At 38.2% G+C, this 15,850-nt stretch overlaps 2 non-coding genes across 2 annotated transcripts; both read right to left on the bottom strand.

Moving 5' to 3' along the window:
* Window positions 1–2,558: 2,558 nt before the first annotated feature.
* LOC112788249 (small nucleolar RNA R71) lies at window positions 2,559–2,666 on the bottom strand. Its single transcript, XR_003195622.1, has one exon. It is a non-coding gene; the product is annotated as a small nucleolar RNA R71 (small nucleolar RNA).
* A 7,975-nt stretch (window positions 2,667–10,641) lies between these two features.
* On the bottom strand, window positions 10,642–10,749 carry LOC112788250 (small nucleolar RNA R71). The gene has a single exon (XR_003195623.1). It is a non-coding gene; the product is annotated as a small nucleolar RNA R71 (small nucleolar RNA).
* Window positions 10,750–15,850: the final 5,101 nt, after the last annotated feature.

Below are 15,850 nucleotides of genomic sequence, written 5' to 3' on the forward strand. Positions count from 1 at the left end.
CTGGTTAGTTGTATCGAAGTTGTGACAATTATGTACTGAGATCAGCGCACCAAGTTGCTCACGTTGCCAGGGATTGTTTGAGCCTGGACATCACAATTTCGTGCACCAAGTTTTTGGCGCCGTTGCCGGGGATTGTTTGAGTTTGGACAACTGACGGTTCATCTTGTTGCTCAGATTAGGTAATTTTCTTTTTATTTTCTTTTCAAAAATTTTTCAAAAATATTTTCAAAATTTTCTCATCTGTTTTCGAAAAAAAAAATAAATAAAAATGTTTTCAAAAATAAATTATTCTATGGCTTCAGAATTTTTAAGAATGAATTCTAGTGTTTCATGAAGCATGTTGGAGCCTGGCTGGCTGTAAAGCCATGTCTCAATCCTTATACTCAAGAGAAGAGCTTCTTTGTCTTTCTTAGCCAATTGGCTGTTGAATGCAAGAAATGTCAGGCGTGTCATGTCTGAGTTACATACTAAAGCTTGGCTGGCTATTAAGCCATGCCTGACCCTTTGATTGGAGCTTTAGAGCATAAGATTCCTGGAATTCATATTAAAAAAATTTTGAATCCTTATTTTTCTTTTTTCTAAATAATTTTCGAAAAATATAAGTTAAAAATCCAAAAAAATCATAAAATAAAAAAAAAATCAAAAATAGTTCATGTTTCTTGTTTAAATCTTGAGTCACATTATAAGTTTGGTGTCACTTGCATATGCATCTTGCATATTTCGAAAATTCATGCATTCATAGTGTTCTTCATGATCTTCAAGTTGTTCTTGGTAAGTCTTCTTGTTTGATCTTGATGATTTTTTGTTTTGTGTCTTTTCATGTTTATCATATGCATTCTTGAATTCTTAGTGCGTAAGCATTAAAGAATTCTAAGTTTGGTGTCTTGCATGTTTTCTTTGCATTAAAAATTTTTCAAAAATATATTTTTGATGTTCATCATGTTCTTCATAGTGTTCTTGGTGTTCATCTTGACATTCATAGCATTCATGCATGCACTCATTGTTTTGATCTAAAAATTTCATGCATTGCATCCTTTTAGTGTTTTTTCTCTTGCATCATAAAAATTCAAAAATCAAAAAAATATCTTTCCCTTTTTCTCTCCTCAAATTCGAAAATTTGGATTGACTTTTTCAAAAATTTTTAAAATCAAATTGTTTCTTATGAGTCAAATCAAATTTTCAATTTGAAAATCTTATCTTTTTCAAAATCTTTTTCAAAAATCAAATCTTTTTCAAAATTCTTAGTTATTTTCGAAAATTTCAAAAATATTTTTCAAAAATCTTTTTCTTATTTTTGTATTAAATTTTCGAAAATAACATAAACAATTAATGTTTTGATTCAAAAATTTGAAGTTTGTTACCTGCTTGTTAAGAAAGATTCAAACTTTAAGTTCTAGAATCATATCTTGTGATTTCTTATGAATCAAGTCATTAATTGTGATTTTAAAAATCAAATCTTTTTCAAAAACTAATTTCTATCATATCTTTTCAAAAAAAAAAAAAAATCTTCTTATCTTATCTTTTTCAAAATTTGATTTCAAAATATCTTCTCTAACTTCCCAACTTCTTATCTTTTCAAAATTTGTTTCAACTAACTAACTAACTTTTTGTTTGTTTCTTAACTTTTTCAAAACCACCTAACTAACTCTCTCTCTCTCAATTTTCGAAAATATCTTCCCTCTTTTTCAAAAATTTCTTTTTAATTAACTAATTATTTTTATTTTTTATTTTTGAAAAAATTTTTTTTTTCGAAAAATACTAACTAATTTTCAAAAACCAATTTTCAAAAATCACTAACTCTTTTTCAAAATAATTTTCGAAAATTATTCCTCACCCATCTCATTCTATTTATTCATTCATATCCTAACATCTCATCTCACATTCCAATCCTCACAGTTGTGTTTCTTCCTTTACATCACATCCTTTATCTCCCCCTCTTCTTCTACTTACAAAGGGATCCCTATACTGTGGTATAAAGGATCTCTATTATTATTATCATTTTTCTGGCCATTCTTCCTTGTCATATGAGCAGGAGCAAGGATAAGAACATTCTTGTGGAAGCAGATCCAGAACCTGAAAGGACTCTGAAGAGAAAATTAAGAGAAGCTAAAATACAACAATCCAGAGATAACCTTTCAGAAATTTTCGAACAGGCAGAGGAGATGGCAGCCGAAAATAATAATAATGAAAGGAGGATGCTTGGTGACTTTACTGCACCTAATTCCAATTTACATGGAAGAAGCATCTCCATTCCTGCCATTGGAGCAAACAATTTTGAGCTGAAACCTCAATTAGTTTCTCTAATGCAGCAGAACTGCAAGTTTCATGGACTTCCATCTGAAGATCCTTTTCAGTTATTAACTGAATTCTTGCAGATATGTGATACTGTTAAGACTAATGGAGTAGATCCTGAAGTCTACAGGCTCATGCTTTTCCCTTTTGCTGTAAGAGACAGAGCTAGATTATGGTTAGATTCTCAACCTAAAGACAACCTGAACTCTTGGGATAAGCTGGTCACGGCTTTCTTAGCCAAGTACTTTCCTCCTCAAAAGCTGAGCAAGCTTAGAGCTGATGTTCAAACCTTCAGACAGAAAGAAGGTGAATCTCTCTATGAAGCTTGGGAAAGATACAAACAGTTGACCAAAAAGTGTCCTTCTGACATGCTTTCAGAATGGACCATCCTGGATATATTCTATGATGGTTTATCTGAGCTATCAAAGATGTCACTGGACACTTCTGCAGGTGGATCCATTCACCTAAAGAAAACGCCTGCAGAAGCTCAAGAACTCATTGACATGGTTGCTAATAACCAGTTCATGTACACTTCTGAAAGGAATCCTGTGAATAATGGGACGCCTATGAAGAAGGGAGTTCTTGAGGTTGATACTCTGAATGCCATATTGGCTCAGAATAAAATATTGACTCAGCAAGTCAATATGATCTCTCAGAGTCTGCATGGAATGCAAGCTGCATCCAACAGTACTCAAGAGGCATCTTCTGAAGAAGAAGCCTATGATCCTGAGAACCCTGCAATAACAGAGGTGAATTACTTAGGTGAACCTTATGGAAACACCTATAACTCAACATGGAGAAATCATCCAAATTTCTCATGGAAGGATCAAAAGCCCCAACAAGGCTTTAATAATGGTGGAAGAAACAGGTTTAGCAATAGCAAGCCTTTTCCATCATCAACTCAGCAACAGACAGAGAACTCTGAACAAAATGCTTCTAATTTAGCAAATCTAGTCTCTGATCTATCTAAGGCCACTGTAAGTTTCATGAATGAAACAAGGTCTTCCATTAGAAATCTGGAAGCACAAGTGGGCCAGCTGAGTAAAAGGATCACTGAAATCCCTCCTAGTACTCTCCCAAGCAATACAGAAGAGAATCCAAAAGGAGAGTGCAAGGCCATTGACATAAGTGCCCTGGCCGAACCTGTGAGGAGAGGAGAGGACGTGAATCCCAAGGAGGAAGACCTCCTGGGACGTTCAGTGACCAATAAGGAGCTTCCCTCTGAGGAACCAAAGGACTCTGAGGCTCATCTAGAGACCACAGAGATTCCATTGAACCTCCTTATGCCCTTCATGAGCTCTGATGAGTATTCCTCTTCTGAAGAGAATGAGGATGTTACTGAAGAGCAAACTGCCAAGTTTCTTGGTGCAATCATGAAGCTGAATGCCAAATTATTTGGCATTGATGCTTGGGACGCTGAGCCTCCCTTGTTCATCAATGAACTAAGTGATCTGGATCAACTGACATTGCCTCAGAAGAGACAGGATCCTGGAAAGTTCGTAATACCCTGTACCATAGGCACCATGATCTTTAAGGCTCTGTGTGACCTTGGTTCAGGAATAAACCTCATGCCCCTCTCTGTAATAGAGAAACTGGGAATCTATGGGGTGCAAGCTGCTAAAATCTCATTAGAGATGGCAGACAGCTCAAGAAGACAGGCTTATGGACAAGTAGAAGATGTATTAGTAAAGGTTGAGGGCCTTTACATACCTACTGATTTCATAGTCCTGGATACTGGAAAGGAGGAGGATGAATCTATCATCCTAGGAAGACCTTTCCTGGCCACAGCAAGAGCTGTGATTGATGTTGACAGAGGTGAAATATTCCTTCAATGGAATGAGAACTCCCTTGCATTCAAAACTCAAGGATCTCCCTCTGCAACCATGGAGAGAAAGCAGGAAAAGCTTCTCTCCAAGCAGAGTCAACCAGAGCCCCCACAGTCAAACTCTAAGTTTGGTGTTGGGAAGCCACAACCAAACTATAAGTTTGGTGTTGAACTCCCATATCCAAACTCTAAGTTTGGTGTTGGAGAGTTTCAACAAAGCTCTGCACATCTGTGAGGCTCCATGAGAGCCCACTGTCAAGCTATTGACATTAAAGAAGCGCTTGTTGGGAGGCAACCCAATATTTATTTATCTAACTCTATTATTATTGTTTTTCATGTTTTCTTAGGTTCATGATCATGTGGAGTCACAAAATAAATATAAAAATTGAAAACTGAATCAAAAACAGTAGAAGAAAAATCACACCCTGGAGGAGCATCTGTCTGGCGTTCAAACGCCATAACAGAGCATAGTTCTGGCGCTGAACGCCCAGAATGGGAGCATCCTGGCGCTGAACGCCCAGAACAAGCATGGTTCTGGCGTTCAACGCCAGAAATGGCAGCAAATGGGCGTTGAACGCCCAAAATGGGCACCAACCTGGCGCTGAACGCCCAGAGTTATGTGCAAGGGCATTTTGCATGCCTAAATTGGTGCAGGGATGTAAAAGCCTTGACACCTCAAGATCTGTGGACCTCACAGGATCACCTCAGGATCTGTAGACCCCACAGGATCCCCACCTACCTCCACTCACTCTCTTCTCTCTTCTCAATCATCCTCTATTCCCAATAAACACTCATCCCTCCTGTCTTCCATTTACCACTCACATCCATACACCCACTACCTTCAAAATTCAACATCTCTCTCCCACCCAATCCCACCCATATGGCCGAATACACACTCCCATCCATCTCTTCCATATCTTCTTCTTCTTTCTTCTTTTGCTTGAGGGCGAGCAACATTCTAAGTTTGGTGTGGTAAAAAGTATAGCTTTTTTGTTTTTCTCCATAACCATTGATGGCACCTAAGGCCAGAGAGGCCTCTAGAAAGAGGAAAGGGAAGACAAAAGCTTCCATCAAGGGTCTATAGCTCAGTGGTAGAACATTTGACTGCAAATCAAGAGATCCCTGAGACACCTCAGGGGATACATTTTCTTCCACACAATTATTGGAAGCAACTAAGGGTGGAACATCAAGAGCACTCCATCATCCTTCATGAAATCAAAGAAGATCTAAAAGCAATGAAGGAGGAGCAGCAAAGACAAGGAAGAGACATAGAAGAGCTCAAGGACATCACTAAGGTGGACTCATTCCTTGTTCTTACTTTCTCTGTTTTTCGTTTTCTATGTTATGTGCTTATCTATGTTTGTGCCTTCATTACATGATCATTAGTAGTTAGTAACTTTGTCTTAAAGATATGAATGTCCTATGAATCCATCACCTCTCTTAAATAAAAAATGTTTTAATTCAAAAGAACAAGAAGTACATGAGTTTCGAATTTATCCTTGAACTTAGTTTAATTATATTGATGTGGTGACAATGCTTCTTGTTTTCTGAATGTATGCTTGAACAGTGCATATGTCTTTTGAAGTTGTTGTTTAAGAATGTTAAATATGTTGGCTCTTGAAAGAATGATGACTAGGAGACATGTTATTTGATAATCTGAAAAATCATAAAAATGATTCTTGAAGCAAGAAAAAGCAGCAAAGAACAAAGCTTGCAGAAAAAAATAGGCGAAAAAAAAAAATATAGAAAGAAAAAGAAAAAGCAAGCAGAAAAAGCCAAAAGCTCTTAAAACCAAGAGGCAAGAGCAAAAAGCCAATAACCCTTAAAACCAAAAGGCAAGGGCAATTAAAAAGGATCCCAAGGCTTTGAGCATCAGTGGATAGGAGGGCCTAAAGTAATAAAATCCTGGTCTAAGCGGCTAAACCAAGTTGTCCCTAACCATGTGCTTGTGGCGTGTAGGTGTCAAGTGAAAACTTGAGACTGAGCGGTTAAAGTCAAGGTCCAAAGCAAAAAAAAGAGTGTGCTTAAGAACCCTGGACACCTCTAATTGGGGACTTTAGCAAAGCTGAGTCACAATCTGAAAAGGTTCACCCAATTATGTGTCTGTGGCATTTATGTATCCGGTGGTAATACTGGAAAACAAAGTGCTTAGGGCCACGGCCAAGACTCATAAAATAGCTGTGTTCAAGAATCATCATACTGAACTAGGAGAGTCAATAACACTATCTGAAATCTGAGTTCCTATAGATGCCAATCATTCTGAACCTCAATGGATAAAGTGAGATGCCAAAACTATTCAAGAGGCAAAAAGCTATAAGTCCCGCTCATATGATTGAAGCTCTGTTTCATTGATAGTTTGGAATTTATAGTATATTCTATTCTTTTTATCCTATTTTGATTTTTAGTTGCTTGGGGACAAGCAACAATTTAAGTTTGGTGTTGTGATGAGCGGATAATTTATACGCTTTTTGGCATTGTTTTTAGTATATTTTTAGTAGGATCTAGTTACTTTTAGGGATGTTTTTAATAGATTTTGTGTTAAATTCACATTTCTGGACTTTACTATGAGTTTGTGTGTTTTTCTGTGATTTCAGGTATTTTCTAGCTGAAATTGAGGGACTTGAGCAGAAATCAGATTCAGAGGTTGAAAAAGGACTGCTGATGCTGTTGGATTCTGACCTCCCTGCACTCAAAGTGGATTTTCTGGAGCTACAGAACTCGAAATGGCGCGCTTCCAATTGCGTTGGAAAGTAGATATCCAGGGCTTTCCAGCAATATATAATAGTCCATACTTTGGCCAAGAATTGACGACGTAAACTGGCGTTCAACGCCAGCCTTCTACCCAAATCTGGCGTCCAGCGCCAGAAAAGGATCCAAAACCAGAGTTGAACGCCCAAACTGGCACAGAAACTGGCGTTCAACTCCACAATTGGCCTCTGCACGTGCAACACTCAAGCCCAAGCCCAAGCACACACCAAGTGGGCCCCAGAAGTGGATTTATGCATCAATTACTTACTCATGTAAACCCTAGTGACTAGTTTATTATAAATAGGACCTTTTACTACTGTATTAGGCATCTTTGAACGCATTGTTCTTAGACCATAGGGGCTGGCCACACGGCCATGCCTGGACCTTCACTTATGTATTTTCATACGGTAGAGTTTCTACACTCCATAGATTAAGGTGTGGAGCTCTGCTGTTCCTCAAAGATTAATGCAAAGTACTACTGTTTTCTATTCAATTCTTCTTATTTCGCTTCTAAGATATCCATTCGCACCCAAGAACGTGATGAAGGTGATGATTATGTGTGACGCTCATCATCCTTCTCCCTTATGAACGCGTGCCTGACAAACACTTCTGTTCTACATGAATTAAGCTAGAATGAGTATCTCCTAGATCTCCTAACCAGAATCTTCGTGGCGTAAGCTAGAATGATGGCGGCATTCAAGAGAATCCGGAAGGTCTAAACCTTGTCTGTGGTATTCTGAGTAGGATTCAATGATTGAATGACTGTGACGAGCTTCAAACTCGCGAGTGCTGGGCGTTAGTGACAGACGCAAAAGGAGGGTGAATCCTATTCCAGCATGATCGGGAACCGACAGATGAATAGCCGTGCCGTGACAGGGTGCGTGAGCATATTATTCACTGAGAGGAGGGGATGTAGCCACTGACAACGGTGATGCCCTTGCATAAAGCCAGCCATGGAAAGGAGTAAGACTGATTGGATGAAGATAGCAGGAAAGCAGAGGTTCAGAGGAACGAAAAGCATCTCCATTCGCTTATCTGAAATTCCTACCAATGATTTACATAAGTATCTCTATCACTATTTTATTATATAATATTCGAAAACACCATTATCACTTTATATCTGCCTGACTGAGATTTACAAGGTGACCATAGCTTGCTTCATACCAACAATCTCCGTGGGATTCGACCCTTACTCACGTAAGGTATTACTTGGACGACCCAGTGCACTTGCTGGTTAGTTGTATCGAAGTTGTGACAATTATGTACTGAGATTAGCGCACCAAGTTGCTCACGTTGCCAGGGATTGTTTGAGCCTGGACATCACAATTTCGTGCACCAAGTTTTTGGCGCCGTTGCCGGGGATTGTTTGAGTTTGGACAACTGACGGTTCATCTTGTTGCTCAGATTAGGTAATTTTCTTTTTATTTTCTTTTCAAAAATATTTTCAAAATTTTCTCATCTGTTTTCGAAAAAAAAATAAATAAAAATGTTTTCAAAAATAAATTATTCTATGGCTTCAGAATTTTTAAGAATGAATTCTAGTGTTTCATGAAGCATGTTGGAGCCTGGCTGGCTGTAAAGCCATGTCTCAATCCTTATACTCAAGAGAAGAGCTTCTTTGTCTTTCTTAGCCAATTGGCTGTTGAATGCAAGAAATGTCAGGCGTGTCATGTCTGAGTTACATACTAAAGCTTGGCTGGCTATTAAGCCATGCCTGACCCTTTGATTGGAGCTTTAGAGCATAAGATTCCTGGAATTCATATTAAAAAAATTTTGAATCCTTATTTTTCTTTTTTCTAAATAATTTTCGAAAAATATAAGTTAAAAATCCAAAAAAATCATAAAATAAAAAAAAAATCAAAAATAGTTCATGTTTCTTGTTTAAATCTTGAGTCACATTATAAGTTTGGTGTCACTTGCATATGCATCTTGCATATTTCGAAAATTCATGCATTCATAGTGTTCTTCATGATCTTCAAGTTGTTCTTGGTAAGTCTTCTTGTTTGATCTTGATGATTTTTTGTTTTGTGTCTTTTCATGTTTATCATATGCATTCTTGAATTCTTAGTGCGTAAGCATTAAAGAATTCTAAGTTTGGTGTCTTGCATGTTTTCTTTGCATTAAAAATTTTTCAAAAATATATTTTTGATGTTCATCATGTTCTTCATAGTGTTCTTGGTGTTCATCTTGACATTCATAGCATTCATGCATGCACTCATTGTTTTGATCTAAAAATTTCATGCATTGCATCCTTTTAGTGTTTTTTCTCTTGCATCATAAAAATTCAAAAATAAAAAAAATATCTTTCCCTTTTTCTCTCCTCAAATTCGAAAATTTGGATTGACTTTTTCAAAAATTTTTAAAATCAAATTGTTTCTTATGAGTCAAATCAAATTTTCAATTTGAAAATCTTATCTTTTTCAAAATCTTTTTCAAAAATCAAATCTTTTTCAAAATTCTTAGTTATTTTCGAAAATTTCAAAAATATTTTTCAAAAATCTTTTTCTTATTTTTGTATTAAATTTTCGAAAATAACATAAACAATTAATGTTTTGATTCAAAAATTTGAAGTTTGTTACCTGCTTGTTAAGAAAGATTCAAACTTTAAGTTCTAGAATCATATCTTGTGATTTCTTATGAATCAAGTCATTAATTGTGATTTTAAAAATCAAATCTTTTTCAAAAACTAATTTCTATCATATCTTTTCAAAAAAAAAAAAAAATCTTCTTATCTTATCTTTTTCAAAATTTGATTTCAAAATATCTTCTCTAACTTCCCAACTTCTTATCTTTTCAAAATTTGTTTCAACTAACTAACTAACTTTTTGTTTGTTTCTTAACTTTTTCAAAACCACCTAACTAACTCTCTCTCTCTCAATTTTCGAAAATATCTTCCCTCTTTTTCAAAAATTTCTTTTTAATTAACTAATTATTTTTATTTTTTATTTTTGAAAAAAAAAAAATTTTCGAAAAATACTAACTAATTTTCAAAAACCAATTTTCAAAAATCACTAACTCTTTTTCAAAATAATTTTCGAAAATTATTCCTCACCCATCTCATTCTATTTATTCATTCATATCCTAACATCTCATCTCACATTCCAATCCTCACAGTTGTGTTTCTTCCTTTACATCACATCCTTTATCTCCCCCTCTTCTTCTACTTACAAAGGGATCCCTATACTGTGGTATAAAGGATCTCTATTATTATTATCATTTTTCTGGCCATTCTTCCTTGTCATATGAGCAGGAGCAAGGATAAGAACATTCTTGTGGAAGCAGATCCAGAACCTGAAAGGACTCTGAAGAGAAAATTAAGAGAAGCTAAAATACAACAATCCAGAGATAACCTTTCAGAAATTTTCGAACAGGCAGAGGAGATGGCAGCCGAAAATAATAATAATGAAAGGAGGATGCTTGGTGACTTTACTGCACCTAATTCCAATTTACATGGAAGAAGCATCTCCATTCCTGCCATTGGAGCAAACAATTTTGAGCTGAAACCTCAATTAGTTTCTCTAATGCAGCAGAACTGCAAGTTTCATGGACTTCCATCTGAAGATCCTTTTCAGTTATTAACTGAATTCTTGCAGATATGTGATACTGTTAAGACTAATGGAGTAGATCCTGAAGTCTACAGGCTCATGCTTTTCCCTTTTGCTGTAAGAGACAGAGCTAGATTATGGTTAGATTCTCAACCTAAAGACAACCTGAACTCTTGGGATAAGCTGGTCACGGCTTTCTTAGCCAAGTACTTTCCTCCTCAAAAGCTGAGCAAGCTTAGAGCTGATGTTCAAACCTTCAGACAGAAAGAAGGTGAATCTCTCTATGAAGCTTGGGAAAGATACAAACAGTTGACCAAAAAGTGTCCTTCTGACATGCTTTCAGAATGGACCATCCTGGATATATTCTATGATGGTTTATCTGAGCTATCAAAGATGTCACTGGACACTTCTGCAGGTGGATCCATTCACCTAAAGAAAACGCCTGCAGAAGCTCAAGAACTCATTGACATGGTTGCTAATAACCAGTTCATGTACACTTCTGAAAGGAATCCTGTGAATAATGGGACGCCTATGAAGAAGGGAGTTCTTGAGGTTGATACTCTGAATGCCATATTGGCTCAGAATAAAATATTGACTCAGCAAGTCAATATGATCTCTCAGAGTCTGCATGGAATGCAAGCTGCATCCAACAGTACTCAAGAGGCATCTTCTGAAGAATAAGCCTATGATCCTGAGAACCCTGCAATAGCAGAGGTGAATTACTTAGGTGAACCTTATGGAAACACCTATAACTCAACATGGAGAAATCATCCAAATTTCTCATGGAAGGATCAAAAGCCCCAACAAGGCTTTAATAATGGTGGAAGAAACAGGTTTAGCAATAGCAAGCCTTTTCCATCATCAACTCAGCAACAGACAGAGAACTCTGAACAAAATGCTTCTAATTTAGCAAATCTAGTCTCTGATCTATCTAAGGCCACTGTAAGTTTCATGAATGAAACAAGGTCTTCCATTAGAAATCTGGAAGCACAAGTGGGCCAGCTGAGTAAAAGGATCACTGAAATCCCTCCTAGTACTCTCCCAAGCAATACAGAAGAGAATCCAAAAGGAGAGTGCAAGGCCATTGACATAAGTGCCCTGGCCGAACCTGTGAGGAGAGGAGAGGACGTGAATCCCAAGGAGGAAGACCTCCTGGGACGTTCAGTGACCAATAAGGAGCTTCCCTCTGAGGAACCAAAGGACTCTGAGGCTCATCTAGAGACCACAGAGATTCCATTGAACCTCCTTATGCCCTTCATGAGCTCTGATGAGTATTCCTCTTCTGAAGAGAATGAGGATGTTACTGAAGAGCAAACTGCCAAGTTTCTTGGTGCAATCATGAAGCTGAATGCCAAATTATTTGGCATTGATGCTTGGGACGCTGAGCCTCCCTTTTTCATCAATGAACTAAGTGATCTGGATCAACTGACATTGCCTCAGAAGAGACAGGATCCTGGAAAGTTCGTAATACCCTGTACCATAGGCACCATGATCTTTAAGGCTCTGTGTGACCTTGGTTCAGGAATAAACCTCATGCCCCTCTCTGTAATAGAGAAACTGGGAATCTATGGGGTGCAAGCTGCTAAAATCTCATTAGAGATGGCAGACAGCTCAAGAAGACAGGCTTATGGACAAGTAGAAGATGTATTAGTAAAGGTTGAGGGCCTTTACATACCTACTGATTTCATAGTCCTGGATACTGGAAAGGAGGAGGATGAATCTATCATCCTAGGAAGACCTTTCCTGGCCACAGCAAGAGCTGTGATTGATGTTGACAGAGGTGAAATATTCCTTCAATGGAATGAGAACTCCCTTGCATTCAAAACTCAAGGATCTCCCTCTGCAACCATGGAGAGAAAGCAGGAAAAGCTTCTCTCCAAGCAGAGTCAACCAGAGCCCCCACAGTCAAACTCTAAGTTTGGTGTTGGAGAGTTTCAACAAAGCTCTGCACATCTGTGAGGCTCCATGAGAGCCCACTGTCAAGCTATTGACATTAAAGAAGCGCTTGTTGGGAGGCAACCCAATATTTATTTATCTAACTCTATTATTATTGTTTTTCATGTTTTCTTAGGTTCATGATCATGTGGAGTCACAAAATAAATATAAAAATTGAAAACTGAATCAAAAACAGTAGAAGAAAAATCACACCCTGGAGGAGCATCTGTCTGGCGTTCAAACGCCATAACAGAGCATAGTTCTGGCGCTGAACGCCCAGAATGGGAGCATCCTGGCGCTGAACGCCCAGAACAAGCATGGTTCTGGCGTTCAACGCCAGAAATGGCAGCAAATGGGCGTTGAACGCCCAAAATGGGCACCAACCTGGCGCTGAACGCCCAGAGTTATGTGCAAGGGCATTTTGCATGCCTAAATTGGTGCAGGGATGTAAAAGCCTTGACACCTCAAGATCTGTGGACCTCACAGGATCACCTCAGGATCTGTGGACCCCACAGGATCCCCACCTACCTCCACTCACTCTCTTCTCTCTTCTCAATCATCCTCTATTCCCAATAAACACTCATCCCTCCTGTCTTCCATTTACCACTCACATCCATACACCCACTACCTTCAAAATTCAACATCTCTCTCCCACCCAATCCCACCCATATGGCCGAATACACACTCCCATCCATCTCTTCCATATCTTCTTCTTCTTTCTTCTTTTGCTCGAGGGCGAGCAACATTCTAAGTTTGGTGTGGTAAAAAGTATAGCTTTTTTGTTTTTCTCCATAACCATTGATGGCACCTAAGGCCAGAGAGGCCTCTAGAAAGAGGAAAGGGAAGACAAAAGCTTCCATCAAGGGTCTATAGCTCAGTGGTAGAACATTTGACTGCAAATCAAGAGATCCCTGAGACACCTCAGGGGATACATTTTCTTCCACACAATTATTGGAAGCAACTAAGGGTGGAACATCAAGAGCACTCCATCATCCTTCATGAAATCAAAGAAGATCTAAAAGCAATGAAGGAGGAGCAGCAAAGACAAGGAAGAGACATAGAAGAGCTCAAGGACATCACTAAGGTGGACTCATTCCTTGTTCTTACTTTCTCTGTTTTTCGTTTTCTATGTTATGTGCTTATCTATGTTTGTGCCTTCATTACATGATCATTAGTAGTTAGTAACTTTGTCTTAAAGATATGAATGTCCTATGAATCCATCACCTCTCTTAAATAAAAAATGTTTTAATTCAAAAGAACAAGAAGTACATGAGTTTCGAATTTATCCTTGAACTTAGTTTAATTATATTGATGTGGTGACAATGCTTCTTGTTTTCTGAATGTATGCTTGAACAGTGCATATGTCTTTTGAAGTTGTTGTTTAAGAATGTTAAATATGTTGGCTCTTGAAAGAATGATGACTAGGAGACATGTTATTTGATAATCTGAAAAATCATAAAAATGATTCTTGAAGCAAGAAAAAGCAGCAAAGAACAAAGCTTGCAGAAAAAAAATAGGCGAAAAAAAAAATATAGAAAGAAAAAGAAAAAGCAAGCAGAAAAAGCCAAAAGCTCTTAAAACCAAGAGGCAAGAGCAAAAAGCCAATAACCCTTAAAACCAAAAGGCAAGGGCAATTAAAAAGGATCCAAAGGCTTTGAGCATCAGTGGATAGGAGGGCCTAAAGGAATAAAATCCTGGTCTAAGCGGCTAAACCAAGTTGTCCCTAACCATGTGCTTGTGGCGTGTAGGTGTCAAGTGAAAACTTGAGACTGAGCGGTTAAAGTCAAGGTCCAAAGCAAAAAAAAGAGTGTGCTTAAGAACCCTGGACACCTCTAATTGGGGACTTTAGCAAAGCTGAGTCACAATCTGAAAAGGTTCACCCAATTATGTGTCTGTGGCATTTATGTATCCGGTGGTAATACTGGAAAACAAAGTGCTTAGGGCCACGGCCAAGACTCATAAAATAGCTGTGTTCAAGAATCATCATACTGAACTAGGAGAGTCAATAACACTATCTGAAATCTGAGTTCCTATAGATGCCAATCATTCTGAACCTCAATGGATAAAGTGAGATGCCAAAACTATTCAAGAGGCAAAAAGCTATAAGTCCCGCTCATATGATTGAAGCTCTGTTTCATTGATAGTTTGGAATTTATAGTATATTCTATTCTTTTTATCCTATTTTGATTTTTAGTTGCTTGGGGACAAGCAACAATTTAAGTTTGGTGTTGTGATGAGCGGATAATTTATACGCTTTTTGGCATTGTTTTTAGTATATTTTTAGTAGGATCTAGTTACTTTTAGGGATGTTTTTAATAGATTTTGTGTTAAATTCACATTTCTGGACTTTACTATGAGTTTGTGTGTTTTTCTGTGATTTCAGGTATTTTCTAGCTGAAATTGAGGGACTTGAGCAGAAATCAGATTCAGAGGTTGAAAAAGGACTGCTGATGCTGTTGGATTCTGACCTCCCTGCACTCAAAGTGGATTTTCTGGAGCTACAGAACTCGAAATGGCGCGCTTTCAATTGCGTTGGAAAGTAGACATCCAGGGCTTTCCAGCAATATATAATAGTCCATACTTTGGCCAAGAATTGATGACGTAAACTGGCGTTCAACGCCAGCCTTCTACCCAAATCTGGCGTCCAGCGCCAGAAAAGGATCCAAAACCAGAGTTGAACGCCCAAACTGGCACAGAAACTGGCGTTCAACTCCACAATTGGCCTCTGCACGTGCAACACTCAAGCCCAAGCCCAAACACACACCAAGTGGGCCCCGGAAGTGGATTTATGCATCAATTACTTACTCATGTAAACCCTAGTGACTAGTTTATTATAAATAGGACCTTTTACTACTGTATTAGGCATCTTTGAACGCATTGTTCTTAGACAATAGGGGATGGCCACACGGCCATGCCTGGACCTTCACTTATGTATTTTCATACGGTAGAGTTTCTACACTCCATAGATTAAGGTGTGGAGCTCTGCTGTTCCTCAAAGATTAATGCAAAGTACTACTGTTTTCTATTCAATTCTTCTTATTTCGCTTCTAAGATATCCATTCGCACCCAAGAACGTGATGAAGGTGATGATTATGTGTGACGCTCATCATCCTTCTCCCTTATGAACGCGTGCCTGACAAACACTTCTGTTCTACATGAATTAAGCTAGAATGAGTATCTCCTAGATCTCCTAACCAGAATCTTCGTGGCGTAAGCTAGAATGATGGCGGCATTCAAGAGAATCCGGAAGGTCTAAACCTTGTCTGTGGTATTCTGAGTAGGATTCAATGATTGAATGACTGTGACGAGCTTCAAACTCGCGAGTGCTGGGCGTTAGTGACAGACGCAAAAGGAGGGTGAATCCTATTCCAGCATGATCGGGAACCGACAGATGAATAGCCGTGCCGTGACAGGGTGCATGAGCATATTATTCACTGAGAGGAGGGGATGTAGCCACTGACAACGGTGATGCCCTTGCATAAAGCCAGCCATGGAAAGGAGTAAG

This window comes from Arachis hypogaea, chromosome 20 (genome assembly GCF_003086295.3).
Source record: "Arachis hypogaea cultivar Tifrunner chromosome 20, arahy.Tifrunner.gnm2.J5K5, whole genome shotgun sequence".
Lineage (NCBI taxonomy): Eukaryota > Viridiplantae > Streptophyta > Magnoliopsida > Fabales > Fabaceae > Arachis > Arachis hypogaea.